The sequence below is a fragment of the Ovis aries genome, chromosome 15 (assembly GCF_016772045.2).
Source record: "Ovis aries strain OAR_USU_Benz2616 breed Rambouillet chromosome 15, ARS-UI_Ramb_v3.0, whole genome shotgun sequence".
Taxonomy (NCBI): Eukaryota; Metazoa; Chordata; class Mammalia; order Artiodactyla; family Bovidae; genus Ovis; species Ovis aries.
Window position 1 is genome coordinate 43,084,510 of NC_056068.1, and position 24,254 is coordinate 43,108,763.

The 24,254-nt window shown below is 41.1% G+C and overlaps 1 protein-coding gene across 2 annotated transcripts in view; it reads left to right on the forward strand.

Annotated features, from left to right (window-relative positions):
- Positions 1-24,254, forward strand: part of DENND5A (DENN domain containing 5A) — a 101,688-nt gene that overhangs the window by 16,093 nt on the left and 61,341 nt on the right. The window contains exon 1 of one of the 2 annotated variants that reach the window (XM_060399925.1): positions 1-20,569. This exon is cut by the window's left edge and continues 15,988 nt beyond it. The exons of the other annotated variant lie outside the window; for it this stretch is intronic. The gene's annotated coding sequence lies outside the window, so the exon portion shown is untranslated. The remainder of the gene's footprint in view (positions 20,570-24,254) is intronic. 2 annotated transcript variants of the gene reach the window in all.

The following is a 24,254-nucleotide window of genomic DNA, read 5'->3' on the forward strand; positions in this document are numbered from 1 at the left end:
TTGTTTTTTGACTAGTTAATAGCTCTGACAATAGCTTCCACAGAACAGTTCCAGAAGAACTTGGAGAAATGGCAACATTGTTGGAATACCATAGATTTTGATAGCATTCATTTGAAAAAATGTAAATTTTGGCTAATCTGGCAAAGAAAAGTATGAAGGTCATTCTAGGCGGAGAATAGCATCTACAAAAAGAATGAAGGCATGAGAAAGCATGCCACATTTGAGGAACAAGTGAGTTAGTACAGATGCTGTGTAAAGAGGGAGAGGTGGGCTATAGGAGGTGAAAGTGGGGAAATTGGCAGGTGTTGTATATGAAGGTGGAGAAACTGGAATCCAGGAAGATAAAAGTGATTTGCATAAGTCTTGATTGTGTATTGAACCAGGCCTAGAATTTCCAGGCTTTCTTGTGTCCTTTCTGGAGTTTGCTCCATCTTTCTTTTCTTTAGGTATGTTGTTCTATATTTAGTTTAAAATGGCCAGGGCATGCCCTATGTTTATGAAAGGATTCTAAATAATCATGTAAGACTATCTTTTACATTCTTTAATAAGCTAAAAGAACTTAAGTAGCTGTGATCTATAAGCAATATAACTTTCCCAGCTATCAGTGCCAGATATTATGGTTTTAACTTTTAGAGACCAGCAGCCTATATTCTGGGTCATGCTAGAATCAAGAACTCTTTTTGTTTTTCCATGCTGTTTGTTTAAAAGAGGATTCTTTCTTTGCCTAGTTCAAATGATAGATGCTTGGATTAACAGTTGCAGCTATAATGATCATTTACAGCTGTGCAAAGCAGAAGATAAGTTTACTAAGACCTTGTGGCAACTTTGCTTGTGACTGCTCTGATTGTAACTTGTTGTTCCACTGCAGACGGGTGAATTTCACATGGGAAGCAAGTTCCTGAGGCCTGTTTGTCCTTAGTCACAGTTCTATCCAGGGTTGATGTCCAGTCTGTATACCATATGTGAATATGTATATGGCCAGCATTTGTCCTGACTGGTTGGTGCCCACATTGTATTGATTGTTAACTATTTTGAGAATCATGTCTAACTCTCACCATCCATCTTTCCTCATTTTATGCCGGATATGAAGTTTCTCTAATTTGTTTGTGGTTTATTCATACAGAGAAATTGCTACCTTTTCTTCTCAGGCTCTTAAACAATTTTATTAAAAAAATTCCTGGAGAGACTTACCTGATGGCCCATTGGTTAAGAATCTGCCTTCGTAACCAGTTAACCAGCCTGCAAGGGAACACCGGTTCAATCCCTGATCTAGGAGCTAAAAGTCCCGCATGCCCTGGAGATAGCATGTGATCTGGAGTTGCAGATCTGACACTGCAGTGCTGCGCACTGCAACGAAGAACCCATGTGCCGTAACTAAGACCTGATGCAGGCAAATAAATAAATATTAAAAAAATTCCTGGAAACAAAATTTTTTAAGTTATGAAGACCACTATGTACTATTTTCCTTTAGGTCCACTTAGTGATTGGAAAGCTAGTTTCAAACATTTGTGTGACAATTAAGGAAATCTGAACACTGATTAGATATTTAGCTTTAAGTATTCTTTTGGTCAAAATTTTTTAGGTGTATTAATAGAATTGTGGTTATGTTAAAAGAAAAAGAAGTCTTTCTATTTTTAGAGACACATGGTGAAATATTGTAGATATGTCTAGATTTGCTTTAAAATAATTTGGTATGAGGGTGTACAGAGAAGGCAGTGGCACCCCACTCCATTACTCTTGCCTGGAAAATCCCATGGACGGAGGAGCCTGGTGAGCTACAGTCCATGGGGTCTCGAAGAGTCGGACACGACTGAGCGACTTCACTTTCACTTTGCATTGGAGAAGGAAATGGCAACCCACTCCAGTGTTCTTGCCTGGAGAATCCCAGGGACGGGGGAGCCTGGTGGGCTGCCGTATGTGGGGTCGCACGGAGTCGGACACGACTGAAGTGACTTAGCAGCAGTAGCAGCAGCATGATGGTGTACAGATATAAAGTAAGATTAGACATGCATTGATATTTGTTGAAACTGGGTGATGGATACAAGGTAATTCATTGTACTTTTTATAATAAAAAGTTAGAAAAAGTTTATGTATTTTTAACCACCCAAATTTATAAAATTATAATTGGATTTAAAAATTTTTCAAAGGTATATTATTGGCAATCTGATTGCCTTGAAATAATTAGAAGTACAACTTGGAATTAATATGGGCATACCTCATTTATGCGCTTCCCTTTATTGGGCTTCACAGATATTTCATTTTTACAAAGTCAAGATTTATGGCAACCCTGCATCAAACCAGTCTGTCAGCACCATTTTTCCAACTGTATTTGCTCACTTCATATCGCTGTGTCACATTTTGGTAATTCTGGCAATATTTCAGACTTTTTTCATTATTATATTTGCTCTGGTGATCTGTGATAGTGATCTTTGTCTTGCTGAAGCCTTCAATGTTGGTTAGCAGTTTTTAGCAGTGAAGTATTTTTAATTTAGATCTGCATATTAACTTTTTAGACGTAATACTGTTATACACTTACTAGACTACTGCGTAGTGTAAACATAACATATATGCATTGGGAAACGAAGAAATTCGTGTGACTTTCTCTTGCTTTATTGTGATAATCTGCTTTATTGAGGTGGTCTGGAACCAAACCCATAGTCTGTCTCAGGTTTATCTTTGTACATGCGTGCTAAGTCGCTTCAGTCATGTCCGACTCTTTGTGACACTATGGACTGTAGCCTGCCAGGCTACTCTGTCCATGGGATTCTCTAGCCAAGATGACTGGGGTGGGTTGCCATGCCCTCCTTCAGGGAATCGTCCAACCTAGAGATTGAACTCGTGTCTCTTAATGAGTCCTGCACTGAAAGGTGGATTCTTTACCACTAGTGCTACCTGGGAAGCCCAGGAATGTCTGTACTTCCAGCCACAGGCAAAGAAATTTGACCATCTCGTTTATGTAACATTTAAAAATATGTTTTAGTGTAGCTTTTTGAAATATTTAAAGTGGTGCCCCTGTCATTACCATTTCATTTATGGGCCTCTAGTTGGGAGCCGTTAACTCTAAAAAAATTTTTTTCTATCTTTTGGCCATATCATGTGGCATGTCGGATTTTCTTTCTCTGACCAGGGATCATACCCTTGTCCCCCTCAGTGGAAGGGCAGAATCTTAGCCACTGGATTGCTGGGGAAGCTCCTTGGCTCTAAAAATTTTGATCAACCTTGTTTGTATTTAGACTTCTTAATGCAATTGTATTAATATTGTAATTAATAAGGAATTCTTTCTTTTCCTATGTATATTGCTTTAATGGTTAGATTGTATCCCTTTGCCTTAATGGACCTAAACTTTTTTAAAGCATTTGCTTTTCTTCTTTTTCTTGCAGTTATAAATAGCTTTACCATGAGAAATAGCTTTTCTAAAAAATGCTCCTTGAGTGCTATTATAGTGGGGGCTAGTTTTCCTCGTGTCTTTTGGGTGGTATTTAGTGGATTTAGCAGATCAAAGGGTATATATATTTTTATAAATATATATATATATATTTACAGTTTTTGTGATGTTGTGCTACTTTGGTTGAGCTTCTTTCGAAGGTGTCACTTTGTGGTTGGAACCATTTCAGTATTTAAATCTCGACTGCTGAACCAAAGTTTTAAGGCATGTTAACAGTCTCGAAAAAATGATAAATTGGATCTTTTCAAAAGAACTGAGCTTTCATTGGAAACAGGTGGAAGGATGGAAATGCATTAACTGTAAATCTTGAAGTCAGTCTATTAAGCTACTGCTGTTTAGCTTAATTAGAGAGCTGTATAACAGAGGTGGCATTTGAATGGAGTATTGAAGGATAGGAACGACTTAAACTTGAGGATGTGAGTTGTTGTTTAGTCGCAAAGTTGTGTCCGACTCTTTTGCAACCCCATGGACCGTAACCTGCCAGACTCCTCTGTCCATGGGATTTCCCAGGCAAGAATACTGGAGTGGGTTGCCATTTCCTTCTTCAGGGGATCTTCCTGACCCAGGAATCAAACCTGCATCTCCTTCATTGAAGGTGGATTCTTTACTGCTGAGCCACTGGGGAAGCCTCAGGATGGTGGGGATGGGTAAAAGGTGGGTGAACATGGAACTCTGGGGCATGTTTAGGCAATCTTGAGTCATACTATTTGGCTATAACATATGCTATTTAGAGTACAGTAATGGAAGCTAGGATTAAAGAGTTAGGGGAACAAGTAAAATAAATAAGGATATACCAGGTAGACTGTGAAAAAATAATAGTGGGAAAAAAGAAATGATGGTAATTGATTGTAATAGCTTGAAGACTATTGAGAGGGTAACAGGCAGGAAGGCCAGGGGTCTTCTCTAAGCCCTGGGGATCAAATCTGTCCCATTTTTTCAGGATACAGTTCAAAGGAGTGAGGCTGGAATTGTTAGCTCCCATCTGTAAGAGAGAAAAAAAGCTACCAGCGCCATCTTTCTACCGGAGGCATCCCTCCTTGCTCTAGATGGGGGTGTAGACAGACTGTATACCAAAGCTTTTCTTTCCTGGTCGGACTTAGTCTGTCCCTTACCAACGCAGGCGTCATACTCGTCCCTCCCGGTTCTACCACCGAGACAGGGTGGGGATGCACCAGGGGTAGACCTGGTGGCATCCCTGACTGACGTCCAGCTCCTCACCATTAAAACCTTGCTTGCCTCTGATGTCACCCGGGGTGCAATCAGAGTAACCTTCCGGAATGCCTCCCAAGCTGAGACCGCTGCAGGAAGCATTTGTCACCTGAGTGCCTGTGCACTACCCTGAGTGTATTCCTGACCACAATAAGACTGATACCGACATAAAACTGAGATGTTCCTTCCAAGCGTCACCACACCAGTATAAGAGCCTCCTCTGGTCCACTAAGAGCCAGTGTTACTAAGGGAAAAAACCCATTGTAGTTCCAATCTGAATAACCTTTAACCTCAGAGATGTTCTTGGAGGTAGAACTCCATCTAGCTTCTGAACTTACAATTCCTAGCGAGGCTGGGCATTTCCTGACTACCAATCCAAGTCTGGGACCTACGTCACAGTACACAGTAACAGCACAGATCACAAGTCCCTTGAAAGTTTATGAGCCAATAGATTAGGTTAATACTTCTGATTCCCAAGGAGTTATGAAATGGTCAAAGAGACCGAAAAGTTTGACCGAGAAAGGAGAGTTCGGTCCACATGCTTTGCCCATTTCTGGTCAGTCCCCAAAGGAGACATTGGGTGCCTCTTGGCATTGGCAGGTCGGTATAAACTCCCAACAGGTTTCTGCCATAAGCCATATGAGATCACTGTGGAACTGCAGAGCAGGGCTTCTCACTTGCTTCATGCAGGGCGTTTCATTCATTCACACAAGCACACCCGTAGAGTTAGTAAAGTACAGCAGAAAACGTGTTCTCTAGGAGAACAAAGAACTAGAGCTCCAAGCATCCTTACCTTGTCCTGAAGGATCCAGGATGAGCCCCCAAGACGAAAAGTTGTTGTTGACCCACGAAAAGACGCCGTTATTCTTGGCCTCTGGAGGAGAAGAATTCAATCCGGGGCCAGAGACGAGGCTTGATCGCTCAGAGCTTTTGTGTAATAAAGTTTTATTAAAGTATAAAGGAGATAGGGAAAGCTTCTGACATAGGCATCAGATGGGGGCAGAAAGAGTACCCCTCTGCTATTCTTCAGCTGGATGTTATATAGTCACTAGCAGTCTGTTAGGAGAAGGCAATGGCACCCCACTCCAGTACTCTTTCCTGGAAAATCCCATGGACGGAGGAGCCTGGAAGGCTGCAGTCCATGGGGTCGCTAAGAGTTGGACACGAGTGAGTGACTTCACTTTCACTTTTCAGTTTCATGCATTGGAGAAGGAAATGGCAACCCACTCCAGTGTTCTTACCTGGAGAATCCCAGGGATGGGGGAGCCTGGTGGGCTGCCGTCTGTGGGGTCACACAGAGTAGGACATGACTGAAGCGACTTAGCAGCAGCAGTAGCAGCAGTCTGTTAGTGAAAGAAAGGAATGTCTTGAAACTCAGAATGGCACCAGGCCCCTCATCCATAAGATGTATTTTGGGATAATCTTGGCACCAGACGATTCATCCCGGACCATAAAACGATTGACTTGAATCTTGTAGAAGGGCAGATTACCATACAAATAATTTCGTTTACATAGATTAGGGGGACAATATCTGAGTATAACATACTGGTTTGTCAAGTAAGTTCTGAGCCCTTAGGCAGAACGGACTTGAAGACAGAGTTTGGGTAATTAACATAGCTTAAGACAAACATTTCCATAAGAAAAATGCATTGGTTAACTCAAGGTTTGAGAATAGTTGACTTCAGGTGAAACCAAGTGTCATTATGGCAACACAGTATTTTAAGAGACACCTCCTTTTAAATTTGTATAGAGAAGGGAAAAAATATTGTTAGTTTGTTTCCTCCTGCCCCTTAAGAGAGATAAAATGTCTGACACTTGCAGCCTATTTCCTCCCTTTGGAGACCCCTGGGGTTACCCTCTCACTATCAGCTGCCACTATTGCTTCTATAAATAACTCTTGCAGGAAAATTACTACTCTGTTAGTCATTCTGCTAGGGTCCTCATTTTAGCAGACCTGTAATTTTCTAGGAAAAGTAGGGTCAGTGTTTGTAGGGTTGTTGATATAAGTGGAACTGATTCATTTTTATAGTCTGTTCAGGTAAGAGACCATGAGAGATACAGAAGACAATGGAGGTTGAGAAGGCGGAGAGGGAAAAAAAATGAAATAACGTTGGCTTCTTGGGCTCTTTCTAAGAAGCTTTTCATCTAAAGCTTCAGCAACAGTGGTGGCTTTTAGTCTTGGTTTTCTTCCAAGGACGATAGAAGGCCCTAGTCTTATGTGTTCATGTTACTCTTACTAAACTCAGTTAACTGGCAGGTTGGTGTTATGCCCAAGTCGCGAAATCTCCCAATGACCACCAGGGAGCCAATATCCGATGCAAAAGCAAGAGAGTTTTTATTACCAAGCTCGAGCTGGGGCTCCCACCGATACCGTCGCAGCAGCTATAGGGAGGAGCCCTGACTTCTGGGTTACATTGCTTATATAGGGTAATATCGCGCGAAAAATTCAAAAAACGAGAGTCTCCGGGTCTGATTGGTCACCTTCTGGTGAAGGGTTAGGTGTTGAGTTCTGATTGGTTCTCCTTTCCCGGGCTTGACTCGAATTTCCCGGGCTGGCCAAGGGTTCTGATTGGTTCGCAGGTGGTGGGGTGAGGTCAGGGGATTTCCAAAGGCTCTTTTCCCGGAACCTTACAAAATGGAGTAGCTTTGATTCTTCATTCCCCCCTTCTCTAGGATCCAGGACAGACGCAATCATGGGTCTGAGGTCAGCTCTATATTGTCTCCTGCTAAGGGGACCGTTGGTAGGGCTGCATATTGGGATCTGAGTACCATGAGCTGCACCGTGTTGATGCAGTTTTTAATGAAGGCCACTAGTTAGTTTAGTAAGCATGGCCTGAGGGTGAGTAGCAGTAACAAGATAATCAGGGGCCCCACCAAGGAGGATATGAGAGTTATGAACCAGGGGAATGAGTTGAACAAGGATTCAAACCAATTTTGAGACATTTGTCTTTTTTTTAAATTTTAACTCAGCCCTTTTCTTATCTTGACCAGGGACTCCTTGACTACCCCTGAATGATTCACATAAAAACAACGTTCTTCCCCTAACACAGCACATAGGCCCTCTGAGAGACTTCATACTCAAGATACTTTTTGGGAATTGGGGCGGAGGTCTCTCTTCTGTAAACTTCTTCCTGCTGTGAATGGGCGTAGGCCTGCCTAATAGAGCAGAAGTCTCTCTCTACCTGATCTAAGTTGGGGTTTTCCACATCTGAAACCAGCTTCTATCCTTGTAGTAACAGTTTAGTTGGCCCTTCTCAGAGATGAAATAGACAAGGGCCAAACAGGAGACCTAACAGGATGGTCATCTCTGGTCCCCGGAAACAGAAGGCAACATTTGGGGTGAGGGTTGCAGGCTTTGTGACCCCTTTTGATGGGTTGGTGGTGAGGCAACAGAGCTGTGCTCCAGGAATCTTGTGTTCAGTCTGAAGTTACCATTTTCTACCTGAATGGGGGCTCAAAGACATTGTTATGCATATTTCTTTGAGTAGGAACCAGGACTCTGTCTGGAGGCTGTACCAACCTTTGATTGTTTCTGTTTTTGTAGACTCTCCCTTCCCTGCTTAGCAATTGTTTGAATCCATGCTTTGGAATTCAGCGAAGGCCAAGGAGGCTGAACAAAGTCTATATCCTACAGATAAGAAATAGAGAACACAGAACAGATCTGCACTCCAGAGCCCCAGAGTCCCACTCAGTTTTAATTTTAGGGAACTAGGCAACTGTGACTGTGATAACTTCCTGTCAAAATGGGGCATAGGACTGCCCCAGCTTGGAGTATAAACACTGAATTGGAAGTATTTCTGAGTTCCAAGTTTTAGATCTGAGTCTTGTATGATTAAAATCTTAATCTCATTTCTTTTTAGAAGAATAGGTCTGAAACCCAGTCTGGACCTGGCACTTCAGGGAGACTTGTAGCCATGTAGCCAGTTGCCTAGTTTTATAAAAAGTCAGGTTAGTAGCTTCCAGCAGACATTGTTTTGAAAATGGTGGCATCCAAGCCTGACACGACTCAGAAAACTCAAGGGTTTAGCAACACAAGGTCTAATCTGAAAGTACACCCATAGCATCACCTAGTTATTTCCCAGGATTATCTGAACCATAGCTACTCTATTTTGACTTTTCATTGTAAACTTTTCCTTAATAGCCAAAGCAGATTTCACTGTTAATGACATCAGTTTCTCTAGGTATGAGAAGATGCAAGAATTGGGACTCATAAAATCTTTTCCTGAAAAGATCTAACTATCTGAAGGCCTGTTCTGCCAGTTTTTCCCAGAGCAGAGTGCCTCATTCCTGATTTTCACCCTGAACTCCTTTTTCAGGGGCGTTGAAAGTCAGCAGTTGCAGCGGCCATGGTTTAATCTTTGTAGATGCAGATGGCGAGTGTCAGTCTTCAGTTGGCAGAGCCCCTTTTTGCTCATAAACTTGATCATGATTATGAGGGGGCAGTTCATGACCATTTTATCCCATGGTGCTGAGAGTGTCCATTCTCAGGTAAACAGGCCACTCAATGTGCTGTTACTGGACTAGGCCATAAAACAGTATCTAAAATTCTCTGGACCACCTGTCTTACTAGCTTTTTGGTCCAGGAGAATATTCCCTCTTGTTGCTTCGTAACCATATCTAGAGTTACACTGTTACCATCATTGATCTCATACGGGACTATATGTTATTCTATTAGAGGCCTCACACATATACAGTGTAAGAAACAGCAATTTTGTAAAACAGGTGAAATACAAATAACATAGCCAGCAGTATTAGTAAAGTCACAAGTAAGACTTATGTTAAGAACTTCCATTAGATGTAGCCCAGTATATCTTCAGGTTATCTGACTTAGTCTGCCCTGTAGAATCTTTATCTTCCAGGGAAATTATATATTGGCACCATCTATAAGGAACATAGCCTAGTTTTCTAGTGTCACTAGACTGATTATCTTTAGTTTGATTTAATTTTTTAAAGTAAATTTTCCAGGGCCAACCAATTAGAGTCTGGTAATAGAGAAATTTACCAAGGTAACCCAGAACTAGACACAGGTTATTGGCCACAAACCCAACAATTGGATTGATTTTGAAACTAGCATAGGATCAGGCCTATGATAGAAAAGCATTTGACTTATATGCAAAGGTCTAAGAAGTCAAGAAAACATAAATGATCATTCGAATCAGGTCCAGCATCTTGGGGAAGCTGTCTACCTTGATGTCGTCGTCTTCTCATCCTGGTGTAGTGTAGTTTCTCCTGATAAAAAAAGTCCTTCCATCCATGTTGGAGATGACAGTCCCTTAAATTATGTCTTTTTCCAGTCCTGGTTGCAGGTCATGAGGCATCTGATCTTCATCCAAAGATAGATTACTGAGATAAGCTTTAGAAACAAACTTAGGGTGTTCTTCAAGAATTCAATTAAATTTTACATTAACATTACATAACAGTAAAGAACTATCTAAGAGATGAGTCTTACTAGATGCAGACCTCCATTAACAAACTGGTATTTAACATTTCGAAATATCTTTTTTTCCTTAAAGTTACCCTTATTTTTATTAAATATAACCAAATTAAGGCTAGTTTGTTTGTAAAATAGGTCTGTTCTCACTGATTTTGGTCTGATGATTTCTATAACCATAATTGATTATAGGCTTTTATTTTGCTGAAACATTTATAGAGTCTCAGATTGAACTTTTAAAACAAAACAGGGCTGGGAAACTCACACCAAAGGCTTATCACAGATTTTGCATAACAAATCTAGGTGAATTTTTCCCTTTTAAGGTCTCAAAAATTTCTTGAGATTTTTGTATCCATTAGAAAACCTTCCTAACTCATTTGATAAACTTACTGGAAACCTAAGAACTTCTAATTTTTGGAGGAGTCAGATAGAAAATATAATTGGTTTGTTTATAACGTTTAATTTTACCAAAGTATTGTCATAATTCGTTTGAGAGGAAGATTTCCGCTACTCCCTGAAAACATAAGATTCAACCCCATGATTTTTCAGATAGAAACCATAAAAGTTATAAGCATATTCACCTGGTTCATTTAGTCTTTTTGCTAAATTTTGTGAAGTCATCAGGTTTTTCATTAAAATACCAGGACATATCAGAATGTTAAAAACTCCATATAATATTTAGGATATCTGTATTAGTAACTTTATCCTACATTATAATATGAGCAGATTTATTACTCATTTGATAATCTTTTTTTAATGTAATTTAACCAACCAAATAAACACAGTTTAATATCTCTTTGGGATGCTTCAGGGGCCCTCTGAAGCACCCCAAAGTTAGCTAGAAGCCAAAAGTGCTTCATAGAATGATTTAGGAAGTTTTGTCAACAAATATCAGACAGGTTTTGAGCACTCAGTCAGATGGGACTATAGGTCACTGTGAAACAATAGCTATTCACTCAGCCAAAGTAACAATATGGTATTTCAGAAGCAAATACAGAACAGACCATTTAAGAAGCAAATGAACTTAAATCTATTGTCAAATGCAGTTCAACATCTGAAGAAAGTGTGTCCTTTTAACAGAGAGAAAAGCCAAATTCAAGTTTTTGAGCCAGCTTATTTTTAGTCATTAACAGTCCCAAATTTTTTTAGCTTCTTTGTAAGAGGAAACTAATGTTCAGTAATAAATGTTTCAAAATTTTAGTCTATTTGGAAATGAGCTAGCTAGTCAGTGAACTTCCATCACTTAGTTTAGCACAACCGAATTCAAGTTACCCCAGTTTGGACAGACTATTTCAGACAGACATTCCTAAAGCATAATTATTTTTAATAGAGTATCTAAATGCTCATATCTCATTTACATTTTTTAGAAGTTTTTCTTACTTGAGGTAATTTTCTTGTTGACAAACTTGTAACAGATATAATATTTAACTCATATTAAACCTAGGTACAATGAAAATATTTTACTTAACGTTAAGTACTCTAAGACATGTCTATATTAAATAGGTCAACAAACAAACATTAATATCAGGTATTTAACACTGAATATTTCCCAGTTCACATAAACCTGAATTTATTGTTTAATTTAGAATTACTTGATTTGTAAGCGCTTACCTTTTTTTAAGCCAAATAAATAGAGATCATCTACAAAAATATTACCAAGACCTATTTAGACAGACACAGTGTAAGATCTAGCTTTAAGTCTTTTTTTTTTTTTTTTTTCCCCTCAGTGTCAGGAGTTAGAGATGGTCTAGATAAGTGTTCCTGAGAGCCCTGGTCTCAAGGCACAGGGAAAGAAAATCAAGTTTTAACAAAATGGCGGCAGGTCTAAACCACATGGTTGCCAGACAAAGCAAAATTTCCTTTTCCAGGGGGTCTTCTCGACCCAGGGATCGAACCCAGGTCTCCCATATTGCAGGCAGACGCTTTAACCTCGGCTCCACCAGAGAAGCCATTAAATACAAAAATACAGTCTCTCAGAAAACCTCCTATAGAGACACAGAACTTCAGATCCAAGTACTAACATCAAAGATTTCAAGGAAGGAAAGGAAGCCAGGTTGAAAAAGAAGGGAGAGGAGGCAGGAGAGGGGGGGCAAAAGGGGTGGCCTTACAGACGTCTCCTGCCACCTACAGATACCCAGGCGCTATGGGACTTTTCCCTGGGCCTCCAGAAAAGGGAGGACTGGAACTCAGCCCTACCAGAAATCAGAACCAGAATTCGAGTTCTCTGCCAAGAGGAGGTGATCAGTCTCCAATCCTCAGCTCAGGCTGAGGGCCCTTTGACCAGATTCCTGCGTCCAGGACTGGGGGACTAGAAAAACAGGGAAGGATAGGAAGGGTTAAGGAGAGGAGACAGAGAGGGAAGGGGAGAGAGATCAATAAAGTCTCTTGTTCCTTACCGGTCGGGGCACTCTGGCCAGTTGTCCGCATCAGGAGGAGACCAGGGACAAAATGGTCCCAGTTGCGGCCGCTGGGTCTGGTCCATTGGAGGCAAGCTGGCCCCTGAGCACCCCGAGTGGTTAGGATGTCAGTCTCGGTGAAGAGTCCCCGCCAGAGTCGCCATTTGTTGCAGGAAGAGGGACCCCTTCCAGGGCCCGAAACTGGGCTCTTGTCTAACACTCGGAAATGAATTGTCCGAGGAGACACATGTGCTGACAAAGGGAACTTGGTCAGGGTGTCCGATCCGCGGTCAGAACCTGGTGTAAAGTTCCCAAGTCAGAGGTGCCTTCTGAGGGCCAGCCTACATGGAAGGTCGGCCATTCTGCGCTGCAAAAAGTGATTAATTTATTCCTTTTAATTTCTACACTGAGGTCATGAGCGCGCATCTTGACCTCCTTAAAATTATCAGTAACCAAGGATAGAGGTGTGGGGCTAGAATGGTGTTGCCCCATCGTCCCTGGATCAGTCAGATGTTGGTAAATTAACACAGACAATACGAACAGCCACACAAACAGCAAGAGAGACAGGAGAAATACACCTCCGGGAATCCGGAGGTAAAACCGAACGACGATGGCCTCCAGCCGTTCAGCACCCGCTATTGTCTACAGAGAACAGGGGCACTCTGTCCCCCCACGCCGGGGTCGGGGACGTCTCCCAACGACCCCCACCGGTGACTCTCTGGCACGTCCGCCTGAGTCATATACCGGTCTCAGATACCAGGCCCTACCAGGAGTGAAAAGAAAGACAGAAAAAAGCTTACCGGCTGCAGATGACTCTCCAGATCGGTCTTCCCGTGGAGCTGGTGGGAGATCCTGGATGAGCCCCCAAATGTTATGCCCAAGTCGCGAAATCTCCCAATGACCACCAGGGAGCCGGTATCCGATGCAAAAGCAAGAGTTTTTATTACCAAGCTTGAGCTGGGGCTCCCACCGATACCGAGGCAGCAGCTATAGGGAGGAGCCCTGAGCTCTGGGTTACATTGCTTATATAGGGTATTATCGCGCGAAAAATTCAAAAAACGGGAGTCTCCGGGTCTGATTGGTCACCTTCTGGTGAAGGGTTAGGTGTTGAGTTCTGATTGGTTCTCCTTTCCCGGGCTTGACTCGAATTTCCCGAGCTGGCCAAGGGTTCTGATTGGTTCGCAGGTGGTGGGGTGAGGTCAGGGGATTTCCAAAGGCTCTTTTCCTGGGACTTTACAAAATGGAGTAGCTTTGATTCTTCAGTTGGGCCCCCAGTTTAACCTCATCTATTACTCTCTCTGGATCTCTAGTGCCAAGAGAAGACTCTGAGGGGCCATCTTTGTCGTAACTGCAACTTGAAGATTGATGGTGCTTGGAGCAGTGAAAGGATCCAGGGGACTTGGGTTGCTTTAGTTGGGGAGGAACCCCTCTTATGACCTGTGGCTTGAGGATACTGCTTTGTATCACAGTGTCAAACTTGAGGTTTTAATAGCTTTTTAACCTTTTGATGAAGATTACTTACTCTTAACATCGTGATGTACTTCGTGACAGCTCTAAATTCTAAGGTTTTAAGAGACATCCGCTCATGCAGTTAGGTGTAAAGAACATTGGATGGGATGTCTGGAGGGGTTTCTAACCCCATTTTGCCTTATACTCATTGGTGAGTTACTGTCTCTGAGCCAGTTTCCTTATCTGTAAAAGCCCTCTGAGGGTTGTGGTGAAGCTTAATGAACTAATGTACAATATGAAAGTGTTTTCAGTGGATTTCAGGTGGTATATATGTTTTTTCCTTTTTCTTCTTCAAGGTTTCTCATTCCATATCTTGCCAAGCAAGTAGGAAATATGCAGAAGTAATCCCATGGATGGAGGAGCCTGGTGGGCTGCAGTCCATGGGGTCGCTAAGAGTCGGACATGACTGAGCGACTTCACTTTCACTTTTCACTTTCATGCATTGGAGAAGGAAATGGCAACCCACTCCAGTATTCTTGCCGAGAGAATCCCAGGGATGGGGGAGCCTGGTGGGCTGCCATCTATGGGGTCGCACAGAGTCGGACATGACTGAGCGACTTCACTTTCACTTTTCACTTTCATGCATTGGAGAAGGAAATGGCAACCCACTCCAGTATTCTTGCCCAGAGAATCCCAGGGATGGAGGAGCCTGATGGGCTGCAGCCTATGGGGTTGCACAGAGTCGGAAACGACTGAAGCGACTTAGCAGTAGCAGCAATGTGTAGATAATTATGAAAAATTTGGGTTCATGTAATTGACCTTTTGAAGAGGAGTGCTTTTCACTTAAAAAGATATATAGAAAACTCCGTCCTTACTGCAAAATTCAGGCTTAAGAAAGTAGGGAAAGAAGAAAGTAGGGAAAACCACTAGGCCATTCAGACCACTAGATGTAAATCAAATTCCTTACGGTTGTACAGTGGAGGTGATGAATAGATTCAAGGGATTATATATGGTAGATAGAGTGCCTGAAGAACTATGGACAAAGGTTCATAACATTGTAAAGGAAGCAGTGACCAAAATCATCCCCAAGAAAAAGAAGTGCAAGAAGGCAAAGTTGTTGTCTGAGGAGGCTTTACAAATAGCTGAGGAAAGTGAAAAGCAAGGGAGAAAGGTAAAGATATACCCAGCTGAATGCTGAATTCCAGAGAATAGCAAGGAGAGATAAGAAGGCCTTCTTCAATGAACAATGCAAAGAAGTAGAGGAAAACAACAGAATGGGAAAGACTAGAGATTTCTTCAAGAAAATTTGAAATATCAAGGGAACATTTCATGCAAGGATAGGCACAATAAAGGACAGAAACGGTAAGGACCTAACAGAGGCAGAAGAGATTAAGAAGAGGTGAAAAGAACACAGAAAAACTATACAAAAAAGGTCTTAATGACCTGGATAACCACAATAGTGTGGTCACTCACATAGAGCCAGATATTGTGGAGTGTGAAGTGGGCTTTAGGAAGCGTTACTATGAACAAAGTTAGTGGAGGTCATGGAATTCCAGCTGAGCTATTTCAAATCCTAAAAGATGATGCTGTTAAAGTACTACATTCATTGTGTTAGCGAATTTGGAAAACTCAACAGTGGCCACAGGACTGGAAAAGAAGGACAATGCCAGAGAAGGACACTGCCAAGGAAGGACAATGCCAAAGAATATTCAGACTGCTGTACAGTTGCACTCATTTCGAATGCTAGTAAGGTTATGCTCAAAATACTTCAAGCTAGACTTCAGCAGTATGTGACAGAGAAATTCCAGATGTACAAAATGGGTTTAGAAAAGGCAGAGGAGGGTCAGGGTGGGGAACACATGTACACCCATGGCTGATCCATGTGAATGTATGGCAAAACCACCACAATATTATAAAGTAATTAGCCTCCAATTAAAATAAAAAGAAAAAAAAAAAAGGGGGAGAAGAGGCACCAGAGACTAAATTGCCAACATTTGGTGGATCATAGAGAAAGCAAGGGAATTCTAGAAAAACATCTACTTCTGCTTCATTGACTGGGCTAAAAGCCTTTGACTGTGTGGATCACGACAAACAGTGGAAAATTCTTAAAGAGATGGGAATACCTGAACACAATACCTGTCTCCTGAGAATCCTGTATGTAGATCAAGAAGCAACAGTTAGAACCAAACATGAAACAAAGGACTGGTTCAAAATTGGGAAAGGAGTACAGCAAGGTGATAAATTGTCACCCTGCTTTTTAAACTTCGATGCAGAATACATCATGAGAAATTCTGGGCTGGGTGAATCACAGCTGGAATCAAGATTGCCAGGAGAGAAATATCAACAACTTCAGATATGCAAATGATACCACCCTAATGGCAGAAAGTGAAGAGGAAGTAAAGAGCCTCTTAATGAAGGTGATAGAGGAGAGTGGAGAAGCTGGCTGAAAACTCAGCATTCAAAAAACTAAGATCATGGCATCCGGTCCCATCACTTCATGACAAATAGAAGGGGAAAAAGTAGAAGCAGTGACAGATTTTATTTTCTTGGGTTTCAAAATTACTGTGGATGGTGACTGCAGTCATAAAATTAAAAGACACTTGCACCTTGGTAGGAAAGCTATGACAAAAACCTAGACAGCATATTAAAAACCAGAGACATCATCTTGTCAACAAGTCTGTATAGTCAAAGCTGTGGTTTTTCCAGGGGTCATGTTCAGATGTAAGAATTGAACTGTAAAGATGGCTGAATGCCGAAGAATTGATGATTTCAAATTGTGGTGATGGAGAAGACTCTTGAGAGTTCCTGGGACTGCAGGGAGATCAGACCAGTCAATCTTAAAGGAAATCAACCCTGAATATTCACTGGAAGGACTGATGCTGAAGCTGAAGCTCCAGTACTTGGCCACCAGATTCGAAGAGCTGACTCATTGGAAAAGACCCTGTTGCTGAGAACGATTGAAGGCAAAAGGAGAAGGGGACAACAGAGGATGAGATGGCTGGATGACATCACCGACTTGGTGGAAACGAATTTGACCAGCCCCAGGGGATAATGAAGGACAGGAAGCCTGGTATGCTGTAGTTCATGCTTTATTCACTTGTGGTAATCTGGGAAGGGAGAACCATGCTGAGTCTAGGTGAAACTGAACCTAATTGGAAACTGAATTTAGAGTCTTGGTAGAGTTTTCACTGTAAGGTAGTATTGGGTCATGAATTTCAAATACTTTTTCCTCCTAAGAGGAATTTTAGTAACAAGCCAGGAAGTGATGTTTCTTCTCCCTTTTGCTGTCAGTGAGTAATATAGCTATGCAAGTCCCTTTTGTAGGTGATGAGTCAGGACTCCTACAATTGTTTTGGTGTTGAGTTAAATTTTAAGTTTTATTCATTTCAGTTTTCAAATTCTGTGTTAATATTGTGGAACTATTTTAATACATGTTTCTTTGGTTTAAAAGAAATCACTTCATTGGAAATAGATGGGGAAACAGTGGAAACAGTGTCAGACTTTATTTTTTGGGCTCCAAAATCACTGCAGATGGTGATTGCAGTCGTGAAATTAAAAGACACTTACTCCTTGAAAGGAAAGTTATGACCAACCTAGATAGCATATTCAAAAGCAGAGACATTACTTTGTCAACACAGGTCCTTCTAGTCAAGGCTATGGTTTTTCCTGTGGTCATGTATGGATGTGAGAGTTGGACTGTCAAGAAAGCTGAGCGCCGAAGAATTAATGCTTTTGAACTGTGGTGTTGGAGAAGACTCTTCAGAGTCCCTTGGACTGCAAGGAGATCCAACCAGTCTATTCTAAAGGAGATCAGTCCTGGGTGTTCTTTGGAAGAATTGATGCTAAAGCTGAAACTCCAATACTTTGGCCACCTCATGAGATGAGTTGACTCATTGGAAAAGACTCTGATGCTGGGAGGGATTAGGGGCAGGAGGAGAAGGGGACAACAGAGGATGAGATGGCTGGATGGCATCACCGACTCAATGGACATGAGTTTGAGTAAACTCTGGGAGTTGGTGATAGACAGGGAGGCCTGGCTTGCTGCGATTCATGGGGCCACAAAGAGTCAGACGTGACTGAGCAACTGAACTGAACTGAACATGATATATTAGTCTTCTAATATTTACCCTTAAATTGGTATATGTAAATAGGAAGAGTTTCTCTTTGTTTTTTAAATTTTTTAAATTTATTTAGCTGGGCTGGGTCTTAGTAGTGGCATGTGGGATCTGGTTCCCTGACAGGGATTGAACCCAGGCCCCCTGCCTTGGGAGCACGGAGTCTTAACCACTGAACCACCAGGGGAATCCCGAGTTTTTATTTTAATCCTGTACTTTAATATTATTAAGACATGTAAGTTTTGCAATATAGAAATTAGGAATAAGTTAGTTATTATAAATCCAAGTTGAAAAGAATCTCTTACCAACTGGAGAGAAATGTGCTATTATGCATATTTTTTTTTACTATAATCTCTTTATCTTGGGATCATACATGCTCAAAGTAGGAAATTTAGAAAGTAGATAAAAGCGTAAAGAAAAAATAGCAATCACCCATAGTCCAGCCTTTTAAAAGTAACTTGAAAGTGAAAGTCTCTCAGTGTGTCCGACACTTTTTGACCCCATGGACTATAAAGTCCATGGAATTCTCCAGGCCAGAATACTGGAGTGGGTAGTCTTTCCCTTCTCCAGGGGATCTTCCCAAACCAGGGATTGAACCCAGGTCTCCCTCATTGCAGGTGGATTCTTTACCAGATGAGCCACAAGGGGAGTCCAGAAGTAACTTAGGCATGTTTAATATTTTGTGTATTTCTTTCCATAATTGTTTTTGTGTTGACTTACTTAAAAATACATTGAAATTCACCTCAATGTTTACAGCAGCATTATTTACAGTAGCCAAGACATGGAAGCAACCTAAATGTCTCTTGAGAAGTGAATGGACAAAGAAGACGTGGCATATATACACAATGGAATAGTACTCAGCCATGAAAAGAATGAATTGAAGCCATTTGCAGCAACATGATCAGGAAACTAAGATCATGGCACCTGGTTCCATCACTTCATGGCAAATAGATGGGTAAACAGTGGAAACAGTGACAGACTTGGGCTCCAAAATCACTGCAGATGGTGATTGGAGCCATGAAATTAAAAGATGCTTACTCCTTGGAAGAAAAGCTATGACCAACCTAGACAGCATATTAAAAAGCAGAGACATTACTTTGACTACAAAGGTCTGTCTAGTCAAAGCTATTGTTTTTCCAGTGGTCATGTATGGATGTGAGAGTTGGACTATAAAGAAAGCTGAGCACTGAAGAATTGATGCTTTTGAACTGTGGTGTTGGAGAAGACTCTTGAGAGTCCCTTGAACAGCAAGGAGATCCATCCAGTCCATCCTGAAGGAAATCAGTCCTGAATATTCATTGGAAGGACTGATACTGAAGCTAAAGCTCCAATAGTTTGGCCACCCGATGTGAAGAACTGACTCATTGGAAAAGACCCTGATGCTGGGAAAGATTGAAGGTGGGAGGAGAAGGGGAGGACAGAGGATGCGGTGGTTGGATGGCACCACTGACTTGATGGACGTGAGTTTGAACAAGTTCCAGAGATGGTGAAGGACAAGGAAGCCTGGCATGCTGCAGTTCATGGGGTCGCAAAGAGTCAGACACAACTGAGTGACTGAACTGAATTGAACTGCAGCAACATGGATAGACGTAGAGACGATCATACTAAGTAAAGTAAGTCAGACAGGGAAAGACAAATATCAAATATTATATATCATTTATATGTGGAATCTAGAAAACATACAAATGAACTTATTTACAAAATAGAAATGGCCTCTTAGACATAGAAAACAAACTTATGGCTACCAAAGGGGAAAATGTGGGGGGAGGGATAAATTGGGGATTTGGGGTTAATAGATACACACTGTATAAAATAGATAAACAGCAAGAACACGCTGTATAGCACAGGGAGTAGTATTCAGTATCTTGTAGTAACCTATGATGGAAAAGAATCTGAAGAATACACACACATATGCACACACACGTATATATAAACAGTCACTTTGGTGTGTACCTGAAACATACATTGTAGGGAACAAGGTATAAAGAAGGTTGAGAAGTGCTTGCAAATGAGACTCTCAACCAGGGCTGAACATTCTTGCAAACGAGATGTTCTGCCCAGTGTAGGGAATTAGGTTTAAGAAAGGTTGAGAAGTGCTTGCAAACGAGACTCTCAACCAGGGCTGAACATTCTTGCAAACGAGATGTTCAGCTAAAAATCCTATTTGTTCCCATGGGAAAAGAACATTGCTTGCACACAAAGATGTTTCTCTGATTCCTCAAAAGGAACAGACCCTGGGACAAAACGGATTCTAAGTTGATAAGAAAGTTCCCCAAAACAAAGTCTTAGCTGCAGTAAATAAGTCAAGGTAAAGGTTATCTCGCCCTGCGCCTGCACACTGTATAGTCTCTAAATCATAGTGCTTGGCAGCTTGCCCTATAGGTTGTTGTACAAGGGAGATAAAATAAAGCAGCTGTAAGAAGCAAGTGTTAAAATATAAAGATTTAAACCACTCTGCAGTGTTGGTGTTTCATTCCGTCGCCGGCATCTGGCGCCCAACGTGGGGCTCGACGGAACCGAAAGGGTAAGCACCCCGGGGCAAAAGGCTAAAAGGGGGACTTTCGAAAAAAAGAAAAAAAAAATCCGAAAGGGTAAACACCCCGGAGCAAAAGGCTGAAAGGGAGACTTTCAAAAAAAAAAAAGGAAAAAAAGAAACAAAAAAGAAAAAACTATGGAGAATTCCCCGTCTTTAAAGTCACAATATATGGAGCTGGTTAAGGGGCTTCTGCATTCTATAGGAATTAAAACATCTACTCGCTGCTTGAGTGAGTTATTCTGTCTTATAGAGCAGCATTGCTATTGGTTTCAATATCAAACAGAAGTAGAGCTAAATTTAAAGGAATGGAAAGTGGTGCAAAAAGAGTTAAAAGGCAGCATCAAAAAGGAAATGTGATTCCTTTAAGGCTGTGGACTCTATGTAGTGCTATAATGCAGGCTTTAAAATTAATGGCTGCTAATAGTGAGGCCGCCTCATGTTATCTTGAGGAGGGGGCTTCACCTTGGCCTCCGCCCAAACCTCCAGATGATAGTACAGATTCATCCACTGAGCCAGATAGAGATGTGAGTTCTGGGGAGGATTCAGATTCTGTAGAGGCAATGACTGCTGCCTTTTAAAAGGTTTTATTAAATAAAAAACAAATTTCCAAGGCTGTTAACCCTTCTGCACCACCTTATGCATCCCTATTTCTGGTAGCTGCTGACAAGGCTGAGATAGGGAGAGAGAGTCAATAGTTTTAAAAGTACGGGAAAAAGTATATTTTGAGAAATGCTTATTAATGACTCTTGTCCTTTAATGTCACTGATTATTAAAGGTAAACAGTTTGAAAAATTAGTAGATACAGGAGCAGATGTTTCGGTTATTTCTCTCCAGCAGTGGCCTAATGACTGGGAAAAAAAAAAATTCCTCTTGTTTTAACAGGCTTAGGATCAATAGCAGATGTGTGGAAAAGCACTCAACCTTTGTCATGCCAATTGTCCAATGGAAAAAAAGTATCTATTTCTTTTTACATTGTTAATATACCTATTAATATCTGGGAAAGAGGAACAACGCTCACCATCTCCTCGGAAAACTTGTAGCCACTGCTCAGATTCCTCGAGCTCTCCCATTAAAATGGTTAACTGATGTCCCTAAATGGTCAAAAAAATGAAACTGTAATATGGCAACATTTTGCATTGGTTCCACCTCAATTACAAATGGATGGGCACCCTCAATTACAAAAAGATATATGAAAATTATGGGCAGTGTCAGGTGACCTTACTATATGGACGGAAAACTTTAAATATTAATGATCCTAAGGGGCCATTTCAAGTTCATTTGCATATTAATAAATCTTACTCTGCTATAGCATGTGTAAAATTTCCTTATTCTTTATTGTATGGGCAATAGATTTGAAATGAAATTTTGGGAGTTATATCATGTTCTGATTGTAACTTGACTCAATGTATAAATCGTTCTTGGTGGAAAAATGTTGAAAACAAAATGGTCCATTCCAGTAATTATTCTTTGGTCATTGTGAAAGCACGGACTAAACTTTGGTTGCCTGTTAATCTTACTCGACCTTGGTCGGACTCTTTTGCTGTCACTCATCTTGTAAATGCTGTACAAACTCTTCTCCATCGATCTCAAAGAATGCTTGGCATTGTCATTGCATCAATTCTCGCCATGGCTTCAGTAACAGCAACAGCAACTGTAGCAGGTCTTGCTTTGCATCAAGACATACAGACTGCTGATTTTGTCAGAAAATGGCATAAAGATGCTCATTTATTGTGGCAACAACAACATGATTTGTACTCTCAATTGGCTACTGATGTATTGAATTTATAACACACTGTTTCCTGGTTAGGAGATCAAGTGACTGTGTTAGCTACAAAGAGTGTGTTAAAATGTGATTGGAACCCATCTCACCTATGTGTAACCCCTGTTCCCTTTAATATGAGTAAGGGTTGGAAAAAGGTGAAAAGGTCTTTAGTGGGACACCAACATTTAACTGCTGAAATTATGGAATTGGAACAAACTATATTGTCAACTTTTAGTAAGACGCTGCCTGATATTCTTGGTTCTGATATACTAAAAAGTCTTCAAGAAGGATTAGATAACCTTAATCCTTTAGGGCATGTATCTACATTGTTAACAACATCCTTTGTAAATACTTTGTTAATTGTTGCTTTATGTTTTATTGCTTTTATAGTCTACCTGCGCTGGCGAAAAGGAAAACAATTAAAAAAAGAAGCTTTGTGTATTCAAGCGCTTATTCAGCATCTACAAAAAAAAAGTGGGGGAGATGTAGGGAACAAGGTATAAAGAAGGTTGAGAAGTGCTTGCAAAGGAGACTCTCAACCAGGGCTGAACATTCTTGCAAACGAGATGTTCAGCTAAAAATCCTGTTTGTTCCCATGGGAAAAGAACATTGCTTACACACAAAGATGTTTCTCTGATTCCTCAGAAGGAACAGACCCTGGGACAAAACGGATTCTAAGTTGATAAGAAAGTTCCCCAAAACAAAGTCTTAGCTGCAGTAAATAAGTCAAGGTAAAGGTTATCTCGCCCTGCGCCTGCGCACTGTATAGTCTCTAAATCATAGTGCTTGACAGCTTGCCCTGTAGGTTGTTGTACAAGGGAGATAAAATAAAGCAGCTATAAAAAGCAAGTGTTAAAATATAAAGATTTAAACCACTCTGCAGTGTTGGTGTTTCATTCCATCGCCGGCAGTAAATCAACTCTGTGTGCTTAGTCGCTCAGTCGGGTCCAACCCTCTTCGACACCATGGACTGCAGCCCACCAGGCTCCCCTGTCCATGGGGATTCTCTAAGTGAGAACACTGGAATATGTTGTCATGCTTACACTTCAATAAAAAATAAAGTAAGCAAACTATCATTTTTTGCAATTTATGGGAAAGTTATAAGTACTTAAGAACATCTGTTTCTTTGCTTTTATGTTCTTTTTTCTGATTTAAATTTTTATATGATTTTTCTTATCATATGTCATTTTATTTTTTGAGATTGGTGGGACAGAAATCACAAAGTTAAATAAAATACCACTATCTTCAGGATGTCTTAAGCTCTGTAGTCAGGTACCAAGTTTCATCTGAAGTGACATTCATAAGGCTTCTTGAGTGCTTTAACTGTGCCTCGGTTTCCTTTCTTATTTCTACATGATCATAATTAATTAGGAAAACTATATTAATCTTTATTATTCTCTGTTGAAGAAGATTCTTGAGAGTCCCTTGGACTGCAAGGAGATCCAACCAGTCCATCCTAAAGGAGATCAGTCCTGGGTTTTCATTGGAGGGACTGATGTTGAAGCTGAAACTCCCAATACTTTGGCCACCTGATATGGAGAGCTGACTCGTATGAAAAGACTCTGATGCTGGGAAAGGTTGAGGGCAGGAGGAGAAGGGGACGACAGAGGATGAGATGGCTGGATGGCATCACTGACACGATGGACATGGGTTTGGGTGGACTCCGGGAGTTGGTGACGGACAGAGAGTCCTGGCATACTGCGGTTCATGGGGTCGCAAAGAGTCGGACACGACTGAGTGACTGAACTGAACTGAAATGAACTCTCTGTATTTCTTCTCTTTGAGATTTGCAGCATTTGAAAGATTCTTTTTGTTTATAGGAGTTTGTTGTGGTTTGTCTCTTGAGTGAGGCCTGTGATGAATACTTTAACTTAAGGTAGTTGTTGGTTCCCAGATCCCTTTGAGAATCTG